The sequence below is a fragment of the Manis javanica genome, chromosome 10, assembly GCF_040802235.1.
Source record: "Manis javanica isolate MJ-LG chromosome 10, MJ_LKY, whole genome shotgun sequence".
In the NCBI taxonomy this organism is placed as follows: domain Eukaryota; kingdom Metazoa; phylum Chordata; class Mammalia; order Pholidota; family Manidae; genus Manis; species Manis javanica.
The window spans coordinates 102,342,167-102,355,434 of NC_133165.1; positions in this window are offsets into that span (position 1 = coordinate 102,342,167).

The window sequence follows — 13,268 nt, forward strand, 5'->3', positions numbered from 1 at the left end:
ATAAAGATTTTTTCTAAGGTCATTTACATGTAGCCATAACCAGAAGGGAATTTTAAAGCAATCTCTGTCTACCCCATCACTTAGTAAATAAAAGTGCTGGAGCCCAAAGTGCTTAAAAGACCAATCCAAGTTTACAGAGTTCTTTGGGACAGAATTCAGTCTAAAGTTCAGGTTGCCTAAAACCCAATCATTGTCAGTCCCACTATTGTTCTATCTTTGCTGTAGCATCTAGAAAAGTCATCTGGGGCTTCCTTTGCATCAGTTTAAGTTGAGGTGAGAGAGAAATCTCTCCCATTCCCATAACACTCACTGCATGCTTCCCCGGAGAGAAGCCATACATCCACAAAGCAGTCTGCTTATAGGGAGACCAGAGATTTCCTTGAAACATGGGCATGACCCACTCCAACCTTTCTTTGCCAAATCCAGGAGAATTTGAGCTCTCAGATTGATACTCATCACCCAGGCCGAGCACAGCCCACTTGGTTCACCAGGCCCTGCAAGGCAGGTCTACCCCACCCCTGTTCAAATAGAGTTCCTTTTGTTGACATCAGTTGCACTAGCTGAGCTACTCTTCTGAGCCACACAATAAAAAGAAATGTAAAGAGGCAGCTTTCAAGATCTATCTATGGGTGAGACCACCCCTTCCCAGAGAAGCGGGGTGGCTGTCAGCTGTCGGCCGCAGGGCCACATTCCGGGGTGGAGCCACAGTGTGCGCCCCCTGCCCAGCGCCACCCCTGCTCAACCTGATAAAGGCTGGCTCCATCCACAGGCGACATTCCTCTGCAGAGCAGCTGCGCTTACGTTTTAATGCGTCCCATTGTACTGTTGATTTAATGAGGCCTCTTGGGCACTGTGTTTGTAAGTGATGGCCGTAATGCCAAAGCACCAGAGACACAACCGTCTTGTGTTCTGCCCTCTGAGACACTTGCACCATTAAAGGAAATTTTATTTAAAAATAAAATACAATCATAGTAAAACCCACATTACTGTCTGGTGGATTTTATTCATTCTCCTCTAGCCCAAGCAAGTCATTATAGCAAAATCGTTAAGTGCATAAGCTTTGGAGGCATGAACAAGTCCCAGGTTCACACTTGGTAGATAGGATAAGTTGTTGAACCACTTGGAGCACCTATCTTCTCAGCTATGAAATGGATACAAAAATCACACCTTTCTCCAAGGTGTTTGCGAGGCTGTGAGATAACGCATGTGCAACACTTAACATGACACCTGGTATCTTATCAGAGCTCAACAAATATTAGGTATTACTTATATTACCGAATGTATGTGATACTGGAAAACAATAGGCAAAAACAATTGTGTATGTAAGTGTGTGTGTGTGCGTGTGTGTGTACATTCACATATGTATATATATACACTGTATTTCCTAAACCTCCTCTTTACCAGGTTTTAATCCTGTCTCTACCAAGTCAGAGAAAATGGTACATGGTAAGTGCTAAGTAATTGTCAACTGTTATTGTTGCTGATAATAATAATAATATTATTATTAAACAAGAAAGAAACTACAAAACCTTTGGAACCAGACATCAATTAATAGGGCACACTGATTAGCTAATAGGTTTCTCTGCTCTGCAATTTAGGGAGAAAAACGAAGATGAAATCTTCTAAGGAATGGAGATGGAGTCTGTTTAGAATTAGGCTAGAGTGAAGGGTCAACAAACTAGGGCCCACAGGGCAAATCCAGCCCCCCGACTGCTTTTGTAAATAAAGTTTTATTGAAATACAACCTCACTCATTAGATTATATATTGTCTTATGGCTGCCTTTGCATTACAATGGCAGGGTTGTTGAGTAGTTGCCAAATAGACCTTGTGATGTACAAAGCCTAAAATATTTACTCTCTAGACTTTTACAGAGAGAGTTTGGCCCCTGGACTGGAGACAAGGGAACGGGCCTAGAACAGCATCTAACACATAGTAGGTCATTAGTAAATATTTGTTGAGAAAACTGAATGAACTGAATAAATGAATAGTAAGGAAGCCGCTGATTTATTCTTGGTCATGAACTACCAAGGCCTTCATGAAGTCACAACCACTTCATGTTGATGTGTCAGCTCTGGTATTGTCCCAGGGAATTGTTTGAGCCATTGTTGGGAATGAATAGGGCATAAATAACACTTGTAAATCAGACACAACAGTACTGGGTTCCTGCCAGTTCCAAGTGTTCCATCCTCTGCCCTATTCAAGCAGAAGGAGAGAGGAAGCTGTTAATAGCATATTGAAAATACATTGAACTTTACATTGAGATAATATACAGAATAGGGAGCAAAGGGAGCAGACTCTAAAATTGCACATTTGTCTCTAGTTGTAGCGAAGGAAGGATGCATCTGATTCCCAATCCTGCTAAACTCTACAGTAGAGTGCATAGTCCTTCCGAAAACAAAAACAAGATAAAAACTTTCATTTAGATTTGGCTAAGGCTTGCATTGGACTAGATTATTTGAACACAATTCACTGCTAAATTGTCTGTCAAAATTCCCAGCTTTAATGTGAATGCCTAGTAAGGGCTCTCTGCAAACTCAGGCTTATTTTTGATCTCTCTCCACCCACAGACCTTAGCACATGACCTTGCATGAAGGAGTCATACATAGTGGGGCCTGATCAAGACCAGATGAATAAAGAACTGAGGCAGGTCCTCAAACAAGTGGTGGACCAGCTGTCCCAGAGTTTGCTGAGTAATAAGAACAACACCCAGGGACACCCTTGGTTAAGAGATCTGGAGTTGGATTCCTGGCCCCACTGTTTGCCCTGCTCACTTCTCATTGGCCCAGCATCTCCTTTGCCTTTTAGCACAAGAAACCTGAATTTCCTCTAAGAACCACCCCTTCCCTATTCTCAGCCATGTGATTTAGCTGATGACCCTCTTCGTTATCCCAGAGATGGATCTTAATTGGTTTATGTATGCCCCATCCCTCTAGCCACAACGGCAAGCAATTTTACAAGAAAAACACCAAAATCTCCATGGCTTTAATGTAAGAGGGGTTTATTTCTTGCTCACATGAGTGGAGTCCTAATTGGTAGGTGACCTTCCTCCACGCAGTGATTCAGAGACCCAGCCTCTTTCTATTTGGTTAAGCTGCCCATCTTAAATATATGGCTCCCTGGGGGCCATTTCCACCCCAGTCAGCCAGAAAGGAAACAAAGCATCTGGATCATCTCACTTCTAGCCACATATACCAGCCAGAAATCTATCATGTGGCCACATCTAACTATAAAGGAAGCTGGGAGGTATAGCTTAGCTTTTCACACAGAAGAAAGATGCTCAATTTGCATACACAGTGAGTCAGTCTCTGCCACAGACGGGCACTTAACTTAATCAGAGCCAATGATGCATGGAGATAGGTTTGCGGGGAATTCTGGGGAAAAGATACTCTCTTTTCCCATAGATTGAGCTTCGAGAAGATGCGTACATGAATACCAGGGCCATTAAGCAGGCTAAGAATGGTGCCAACCTGGAAAAATCAGAGCTAAGACACAGATACTGGGAACGTCATTTGAGTACTGAATCGAGCCACTCCTGAAACCAAGCCTATCTCTGGCGTTTTCCTTTGTGTGAACCAATCAATTCCCTTTCGGTGGAAGCCAGTCTGACTGGGTTTTCATTTGCTTGCTACTGAAACTGTCTAAGATGTACTACTGTTCTTGGTTCTCAAAGAACCCTGCCCTCCTCCCCTCCCAATTCTGATGATGGCAAAGAGCCAGCAAGGGGAGAGGTTAGAAATTCGGGATCTGCAACTAGCCTGCCTCATCTGAGTCCTCAAACTCTGCCGCTTGCTCTTGGGCACATTATATCTACATGCTTCAGTTTCCTCGCTGATAAATGAGGAACAACAATAGCACCGACCTCATGGGATTGTTAAAGATTCATGAGGTAATTTATGTAAATGCTGAGAAAGTGCATAATGCTTAATAAGACTGTAAAAGTACTTGCTTTGTCACTGTGGTCATGTGTCAGACCTATATTGCTCCCTTTACCCTCACCTCAAAGAAGCCTCACCCCTTAAGCCTTCTGATGCTTCCCCTCATCTCTCTGTCTCTCTTTTGCTCCCCAGCCCACTCCTCTTCTCCACACCCACCTCCCTTCCTATCTTAATTGGCATGGACTGTGGGAAGAAAACAAATTCTTTACCCCAAAACTGCTCTACTAGCCCATCCTGGATGAAATGGATTTTTTGGACCCTGGAAGTGTCATATATTAGCAACCAGAGATACACACACACACGTCGAAACTATCGAAGGTCCAAAGCTGCAGTTTCCATCTTTTGTAGCTGAAAACCCTCTCGTGGAAGGCGGCAGGAGGGGACGCAAGTACAATCTCCAAATGCCATTTTCACTCTACTAAAATGTCATACACAGGAACTAGTCCACAAACCTGACACAACTGTTCATGTTCTCAAATCACCTCTCAAGGCCCCAGGAGCCTTATTTGACATAAAATCCAGCGTCTCTTTCTAGATATTCCACCCCACCTCATCTCCCATTAGTTCACAAACCCCAGGGGATTGTCGAGTCCGAAATGGAAATCCAAAAGCGGGTCCCGAGCACCTACATCAGTCTCGGAGAAAATTGTCTAGGGTACTGTCATTGCGCCTTTACGCCACACGGGGTCACTGTTTAGAGACAAAACGTTGTCAGGTTCTCGCCGCCACGGTGCCAGCAGGTCCCGGTTCCTGCAGGCTGTCCGGTCCTGGCTCCCCAAGGAAGTTGATCTAGGGCTCACAGAATCAGAATTCATTCTAGCATCTCCCTCCTCACGACCAGAATCACGTTCCGCTTTTTTCCTCCAGGACCTCACCATTTTTAAAGCGATCGCCTTACGCCCACCCTGCCTTTTGAAGGAACTGCTGCTCGGTGGCTCCCAGGTGTGGAGCTTTTAGAAGAGAAATGCCCCCCGTGACTCCAGAACACACTCTCTCCCACTGAGAACACGTTTCCAGTCAGGCAGCGCGTCTTGCTACAGGACAAAGCCCATCTCTTGCTAACTGCTCTTGGACAGGAAGGGAAGTGAGACAAGGAATGGCTCACCCTCAGTGCCCCAGCCACCCCGACATTTGTATGCTGTCACTTAGGAGAGTACTTGCCCTGTGTCTGCTGACACAACTCTATGTAACACTCAAGAAAATAGGAATTTTGTGTTTGTTGATTTTTGGTAAAACCCCACCAACTCTTGTATCTGGACCCAACTCTTGTATATGGACCTTTCAATCCCCAGGTTTCAACAGTTCAGAAACCTCTCAGGGGGTGGCTCTCGTGCCCATAGAGCAGTACCACAAAACACCACAAAATGAGCCCCTAGATTTTTTAAAAACTCTTTTTTTCTACCGAATCCACTCTCCAAAGCATGTACTGCAACAAATTTTTTCATTATTTTTTTTCAGTAACCTCTGTGCATACATAATTTAGGTAATCATTAAAGTACAAACTGTATGATAAAAAATGCAGGCAATGGGTGTATATGGGTGTGTATTTTAAGAATAGGATTAATAAGTCAGATTTTTGCTTTGCCAGCCACCAGAGATTTTTTCCCATTTTCACTTCCCTACGTTTTGCTGTCTCTCCATCTTCCTCTCTCAGTGTCTCTCCCTTTTTACCCACTGGATCTTTCTGGTTTTTTGCTTTCATGATTGTTGGCCATATTCAACTGAAATGCTTAAATCAGTGTATTTATTGAATAAAATCTAATGGTCCCTGTTTTAAAGAAACAGCTTTAGTGAAACTGTTTTCTACATCAAGGATGCAAACAACAAATTTTGAGAATGTAAGAGCTAAAATTATAAAACTCTTTTAAAAATCATAAAGGAAAAGTTTTGTGACATTTATTTCATAGCAATTTGTTGGATATGACAACAAAAGGGCAGAAACTAAAGAAAAAATAGATAAATTGGACTTCATAAAATTAAAAACTTTTGTGTATCAAGGGATACTGTCAACAGAGTAAAAAGGTCAGCTATGGAATGGGAGAAAGGGTTTGTGGATCATATATCTAATAAGGGATCAATTACCAGAATATATAAAGAACTCAACAACAAACTCAAATGGCTCAACAACAAAACACAAAACAATCTTCTTTTAAAATGGGCAAAGGCCTTGAATAGACATTTCTTTAAAGAACATATTAAAATGTCCAATAAGCACTTAAAAAAGTTGCTTGACATCATTAATCATTTGGGAAATACTAATCAAAATCACAGTAAGATACCACTTCACTCCATTAGGTTGGGTTACTATCAAAAAAACTTAAAATAACAAATGTTGTCAAGGATGTAGAGAATTTGGAATCCTTATGCTGCTCACAAATTCCTGACCCACAGAAACTATCCACTTCTTCCTCAAAAAAAAAAGAAAAAAAGATTTTTTTAAACAGAATGACCAGATTATCTAGCAATTCCACTACTGGATACATACCCAAAAGAAATGAAAGCGGGGACTCCAAGAAGTATTTGTACACCCATGATCGGAGCAACATCATTCACAATAGCCAAAAAGTGGAAACCACCCCAATGTCAATGGGTTAAACAAAATGTGATATACACATACACTGGATTATTATTCAGGCTTTAAAAGAAAGGAAATTCTTACACGTTTTAACATAGATGAACCTTAAAGACATTCTGAGTGAACTATGCCAGGCACAAAAGGACAAATATTATATGATTCCACTTATGTATCTACCTAGAAGAGTCAAATTTGTAGAGACAGAAAGTGGAGTGGTGGTTACTAAGATCTTGGGAGAAGGGATAAATGGAGAGTTAGTGTTTCATGGGTATGGAGTTTTAGTTTGGGGTGATGAAAAAGTTTGCAGAGGTGAATAGTAGTGATGGCTACACAAAAATGTGAATATACTTAATGCCACTGAACCGTACACTTAACATGGCTAATGTGGTCAATATTGTGATGTATATTTTATCACAATTTTTTTAAAAAAGAAAATTAATTGATTTTTAAGTAACCCTTGAATTGCATTTCTCTAGGTTATTGATCCTCAACTGAAGAGACAAAAAGTAAGCAAAAAGAACATGAAAAAAGAAAGAAAAGGGAATTTCTGCAGCAGATCTCCAAAAAAGACTTAATTAGAAGAAGCTAGAATGAAATAAATGCCAAAAACAGAATGGAGTCAAGTTGAAGAACCCAGGGACAGAACAGTTACGTGGCTTGTCCAAGGTTACACAGCTCATTAATGGGAGAAATACAACTAACACCCTGCAGAATATGTGACAGTTTCGTGATCTTTCACATCTGAGGCTAAGAAATTGGGAAAGATCAGTTGCCAATTTTTTTTAGTCTTGTCTGAGACTCTATGGCAGCCCGCCTCTCCCTCCATCTCTAACAAAGTCATTCACTCCATCTAAGTGCCACAGGATGAGAAGTCCAGGAGAAAAGCATGGGCCACTCAAGCCACTGAAGACTCCACCTCTCAAGAACCAACTCTGGGCCTGGAGCTGGGGCTCCAGGAGGAAACAGGGGGAGCAGGAATGTTAAAGTGGGAAGATAGGTGGAGTTGGGGCATAAGTCATTGCTTTATGGGTATCACATTGTGATATTCTTTAAATTACTTAGAATAGACAATTTGTCATGGAGGCTAGGTACAACGTACCTCCATTCCATCTAGAATATAAACCCTAGGAATCGATGATTAATGTGGGAAAGCTTCCAAACAGAAGCCCACAGGCCAGAAGTATCTAAACATACAGTATCCAAACATCCACCCACACCAGGTGGTGAATTAATTAGGATGACGTGGATAGGATGGTTTTTCAATATTGACATTAATCACCATCATCACCAATTTTTCCTTCTCTTGTGGAACATTCCCAGGAGCTTATAAAAATGCTGTTATTTCTCTCACCTTCTAAAAATCTTTCTTGACTTTTTCCTAATTCCTCCCCTCAACCAGTTACTGCCTCATTTCTTTGCTCCCCATTTGCTGCAAAACTCAACAAAAAATAAGATCTGCTCTGTCTCCAGTTTCTCTCCTTTCATTCTTTCTTATGTCTACTCCTCAGGCAGGCGTTCTTCCCTAGCTTTCTGCAGCAATAGTGCAGGACGACCTCTTGTGAAGTTCACCAAAAATCTCCACATTGCTGAGTTCAAACACAGAGAGAACATCAGAGTAAGTAACTATGACTTACTCGGTCTCTGGTCATAGTTCAGTCACACATAGTTCAACTCCCTCCTCCTTGACCCACTTCTCCTGCACCTCTTCACATCAGGGTCCCCCTAATATCACTGTGCCTGTTAATACCAGACAGTATCAGTCCACACTCTTGCATTTGGTCCCAAGGTTTTAAATACAACCTCTAGTGAAGATGAATCTCAACTGTGTATATCCTGCCCAGGCTCAGGTATGTCTGAACTCTCATTTATTCAACTATTTCTTGACATTTCCATTTAGATTACCTGATATACATCTCAAACTTTTCCTACCCAAACCTGAATTACCCACAAAACCCTGCATTACTCACCTCCCTCCCATCTCAGTGGATGGCAACTTCATTCTTTGAGTTACTCAAGCCAAAAGCATTGAAGTCATCTTAGATTCTTCTCTTTCTCAATCACCCGCCCCCATTCAAACTACCAACAGGTTTTGCTGGCAGCCCCTGTGAAATATATCAAGAATTGACCGCTTCTCACTGTTCTCGCACCCCCTCCTTGCTCCCACCATGGTTTGATCCACCTTCATCTCTCACCGGGTTTGCTGTAGACGCCTGCCGACAAGTCTTACTTGTTCCTAGTCTCATCTAGTCTCATCACAGCAGCTGGGATGATATTGCAGGGGCCAAGCGCAGGCCACCCAAGATTATACAAGGTGCGTTTCAGATTATACAATCTGAAAAACATCAAGGTGCAAAGAGTCAGAAAGAAACACTGACCTTCCCCCTCAAAGCCTAAAAGAATTTCAATAGAGAAGCTGCTTCAGGAACAGAGCTGTAGATAACTTCACTATAATATGAACTAAGGGTGGTAGATAGGGAGGAATTTAACAAAATCTGTTTGTTAAAATTCCTGTCATGTTGCATTGTTTCTACAAGGCCCAGCACATATCTGTTTGTCAAGTATGTTTACTGCTTTTACTCTTCCTATGAATTGCATTCCTCCCCTGTGAAGTCCCAGACCCCTACTCCTCCCGCCTTAGTGAAGGATGACCTACATAATTCATTTTGCCCAGCCATCTTTGGAACCTCATGCTTATACATAATGTATTAAATTTTATTTTCTCCTGTTCATCTGTCTCATGTCAATTTGAATCTTAGACCAGATAGAAGAACCTTGAGGGTTAGAGAAAATTTTTCTTCCCCAACAACAGTTTCCTAATAAAAACTAGATTATGTCTTTCCTCCACTCAAAACCCTCCAATAATTCCAGAATCCTCACCAAGGCCCTTTACCTTCCATCGCCTACTACCACTTCCACCTAAGGGCATTTGCCCCCTCGTTTCCCTTTACTGAAATGCTCCTTCTGGATAATCACTTAGCATTAAGTCATTCTCACATTCCGTCTATTCGCTGACAATTACCCTGACTGCCCGATGTCATACACCTTTCCTAGCTCCCCAAAGCCCTTTTACTCTGCCCTGCTCTCTTTCTCTTTTAATTCTTAATAGTTTTTTTTAACAAGGGGCCCTGCATTTTCATTCTGCCCCCACAAGTTATGTAGCCAGCCTTACTTAAAGATCTCTACTTGCCTCCGTTGTCTGATAATAATAATAGTACATTCCCTACAGGAATTTTGAGAGGATGAGTAGTATAGGATATGGTAAGTATCAGGCACATAGTACTTACAGATTCATTCAACAATATATTGATTGTCTACTATGTATCAGGTACTGTTCTAGGCACTGGGAAAACGCCTATGGAAAGTTGCTCTCTTGGGGGTTATGGGAGGGCAGGCTGCCCCAAAATGTGCCACTTAGACATTTTGATTATTTCGAATTAAATTGATTAGAGAAACAGCCAGTGCAAGAGGAATACTCTGACCCTCAGAACCTACTGAAATCAGGAAATCAGTCTCCCATGCGAAAACTCCTTTCCCTGTACAAAGAGGTAAAGAGACACCCTTATCACACGAGGGAGGTGATTCAGAGCCCACAAGGCTGTATAAACAAACCTTGTTACTTATTTACTAATTTACTTCTTCAGCCCAAATGCTATTTAGGATTCCTTGCTAATGGAAGCTCCCAAACTGAGTTTTCTTTGCCCTGCCAATTCCTCACACTTTAATTGTCTCCTTGTCTAAAATGAATAAAAACTGCTTGCCTTGACTCATTTCTCTGGGTCTCCATGAGCGCGTGCATAATTAAACTTTGGGTTTTTTCCTCTTGTGGATCTGTCTCGTGTCAACTTGTGTCTTGGACCAGCTAGAGCAACCTTGAAATGTAGAGGAAAATTTTTCCTCCTCAACACTTAGCATAATCAGCAGGATAAACTTCCACTGGATATTTGCTCTGAAAATCCTATGGCTTTGATATCCTGGGACCTCTGCCATACAGCCCATAGAAGGTGAAGTTTCTTACCCTGTCTACCTCCTGGAATCTCTCTGGACATGTGATGAGGATCTTTTTTCTCTCTCTGAATTTATTGAGAAAATATTGGTGGCATTTGTGCCTTGGGCCCCACCCTTCTTCCTATAAAAACCTTTTTATACAACTCCTCAGGGCATTTTGTACAAGTCCTCAGAGTATCTCTCTACTTGCCATAGGGGATGTTGCTCATTTCATGAATCACACCATACAGCTAATTAGGTCTTCATATTTACTCGGTTGGATTTTGTTTGTTAGCCCCTTAAAATCGCGCCCTCTCTGCCTGTTTTCGTTTCCGTTTCCCTCTAAGATTTACAGAGAATGCTCTGGCTTCATCTCTAAGTTCACAATATGTAGACTACTCAGATAAATACTAAAATCCAAGAAGTAAATTTATTTTAGCAGAAGCACCTGAGACTGGCAGTAAGGCTCCTTTTGGCTTTGCTGTTTCTTACAACTTCTTCGTTCCTGGGCTCTAACCAGGCTCTGCCAGCTTCAGGCATTCCTAGGCAACGTCCTTTACAGATGTAACCTGGACCCCTCCACCTCCTCCCACAACCACCAAAAAGAAAAAAATTCATGTCCCCTGGACAGCAAATCTTTTGAATTATAAAGCCCTTTTACTTCCAATTTCAGAAGCTCCTACTAAATTTAGATAAATATTAGAAAGACTAATGCCTCTTCACAACCCCATTCACACAGACTCTTGACGGCTGAGAGTTCTTTCAGCCCATGGCCGCACTATGGTTATTAGTCAGACCAGAGAGCCCCCTGGGGAAAACCCCCTTTCACACACTCTAGATAACCAGCATTTCTCCTATGCCTTCCTACAAATGATCTGCAAAAGGCCAATGCTCAGGGGCTGATAGAAGCCAAAATGGAATTGTGTGGTCCAAAAGGTGGCTTTTGTTCAAATGCTTTATACAGACTTTACAAAAGCATAAATCCTTTGACTCCCATCTTAGTTAAAAATCTTCCTAATATAAAGAGGCAAATTTAATTTAAAAGATGAGGCAGTCCCTTGATATTAAAAATGTAACTCAGTTCTTTGGAGATAGTGGAAACAATTGTCTTTGTCTTACAAATTTCTACCAACTAGAGATGGATCACAAAGACCACCAGCCTTCACCAATCCCCACCTCCCCTATTCCTCTCCAAATACTTGCAGGTATTATAAAAGATGAGCCTATTAAAACAAAGTTGGCTTGTACTTAAGAAAAGAAAGATAAGTTTTAAATAGCAATTACCCCAAAACTTAGGAAGAAAAGAACTTGCATATTTTCTCTTGAGATTATAAATCTTAATATCAGTAAAGAGTAAACACAGCCTCCCATCACCTAAGACTGAAGGGGAATAAAAAAAGGGAAAGAGGCCTTTTTAAAAATACAAACTGCTAAGAGGGCTCTTCCACCCAGACTCTAGCACCTCCAATAACAGGCATATGTGCCCCCAGGAACCCACCTTGCTGAAAACGTAGACACTCTGTCTCTGACTTTGTTCTGTAAGTTTTCTACAACCATCTTCCCAAGGAGGAAGTCCTATCAATTCCTCACAGTTTTATTGTCTCCTTGTTTAACACGTATAAAAACTGCCTGCCTGGGTCATTCCTTTGGGTGTTCATTTCATTTTGGGGCCTCCATGCACTCCGAATTAGACGTTGGATTTTTTCCTCCTGTGGATCTGTCTTGTGTCCACTTGCTTCTTAGACCAACTAGAGGAACCTTGAGATGTAGAGGAAAATTCTTCCTCCCCATCAGTCTCGCAAAGCTTACATTCCACTGTGGGAAAGACAGATCATCACAAACAGGATACCATGACTTGGGACGAGTACCGTGCAGAGAAGTAAATGGGGGCGCTGTGGATGGCCAGAGGCGCACGTCAGCTCGCGTGATCAGGAGCGACTTCTCTGCGAGGCGATATTTAAATGAGAATGGATGACAAGAAAAAAATCAACTAGGCAAAAATCAGAGAGAAGAGCATTCTAGGCAGAGGGAACAGCTACTAAAAATGCCAAAGATGGAAACTAACACGGGGGTGGGGGGCGGTCGGAGATACAGAATGCAGGCAGGCTGGGCGAGCACAGTGCCTTCCAGAAAGCCTCAGGATGCAGCCAGAGGGAAGGCCAGAGCCAGGACCAGGTGGGACCCGAAGCCAGCACGATGCCGGGGGCTTGACTGAAAGTGCGATGGCAAGTTACGCAAGAGTTTTAAACTGGGAACGCTTGATCTGACTTAAGTTTGAAAGAACCCTCTGCTATTTGAGAAATAGATTCAGGTGGGGGCAGGTCGGAAGGAGGGAGGTCAGGCTGAACGCTCTTCTGCGACTGTGATGATGTGAGCGAGAGATTGCGGCGGCCTGATTCCAGGTGACAAAGAAAAGTGGTCAGATTCGTAATAGGATTCTACTGGAGGGAGAATAGGAATTGCGGCATCAGCAGTGAGGCAAAGAGAAGAAACAAAAGTGACTTGAGCGGTTGGGTGGATAAATGTTCACTACGATCATTAAATACCAAAAATTATGATGTCAATACCAAATAATGAATTAATGAACAATGAAGGCTAATTAGGAATTAGAATGTCACCATGAAATGACATCCTACCCAGAAAGGTGGCCTGGCCTCTGGTTGATGGAATGACTGAAGGGGAAGGCAGGAAGGGAAGTAGGGAGGAAGCTGGAGAGAAACTTTGCCTACTTTACAGTTTTGCCTGAAGCAGGACCTGCTGACTGGTCTCCACA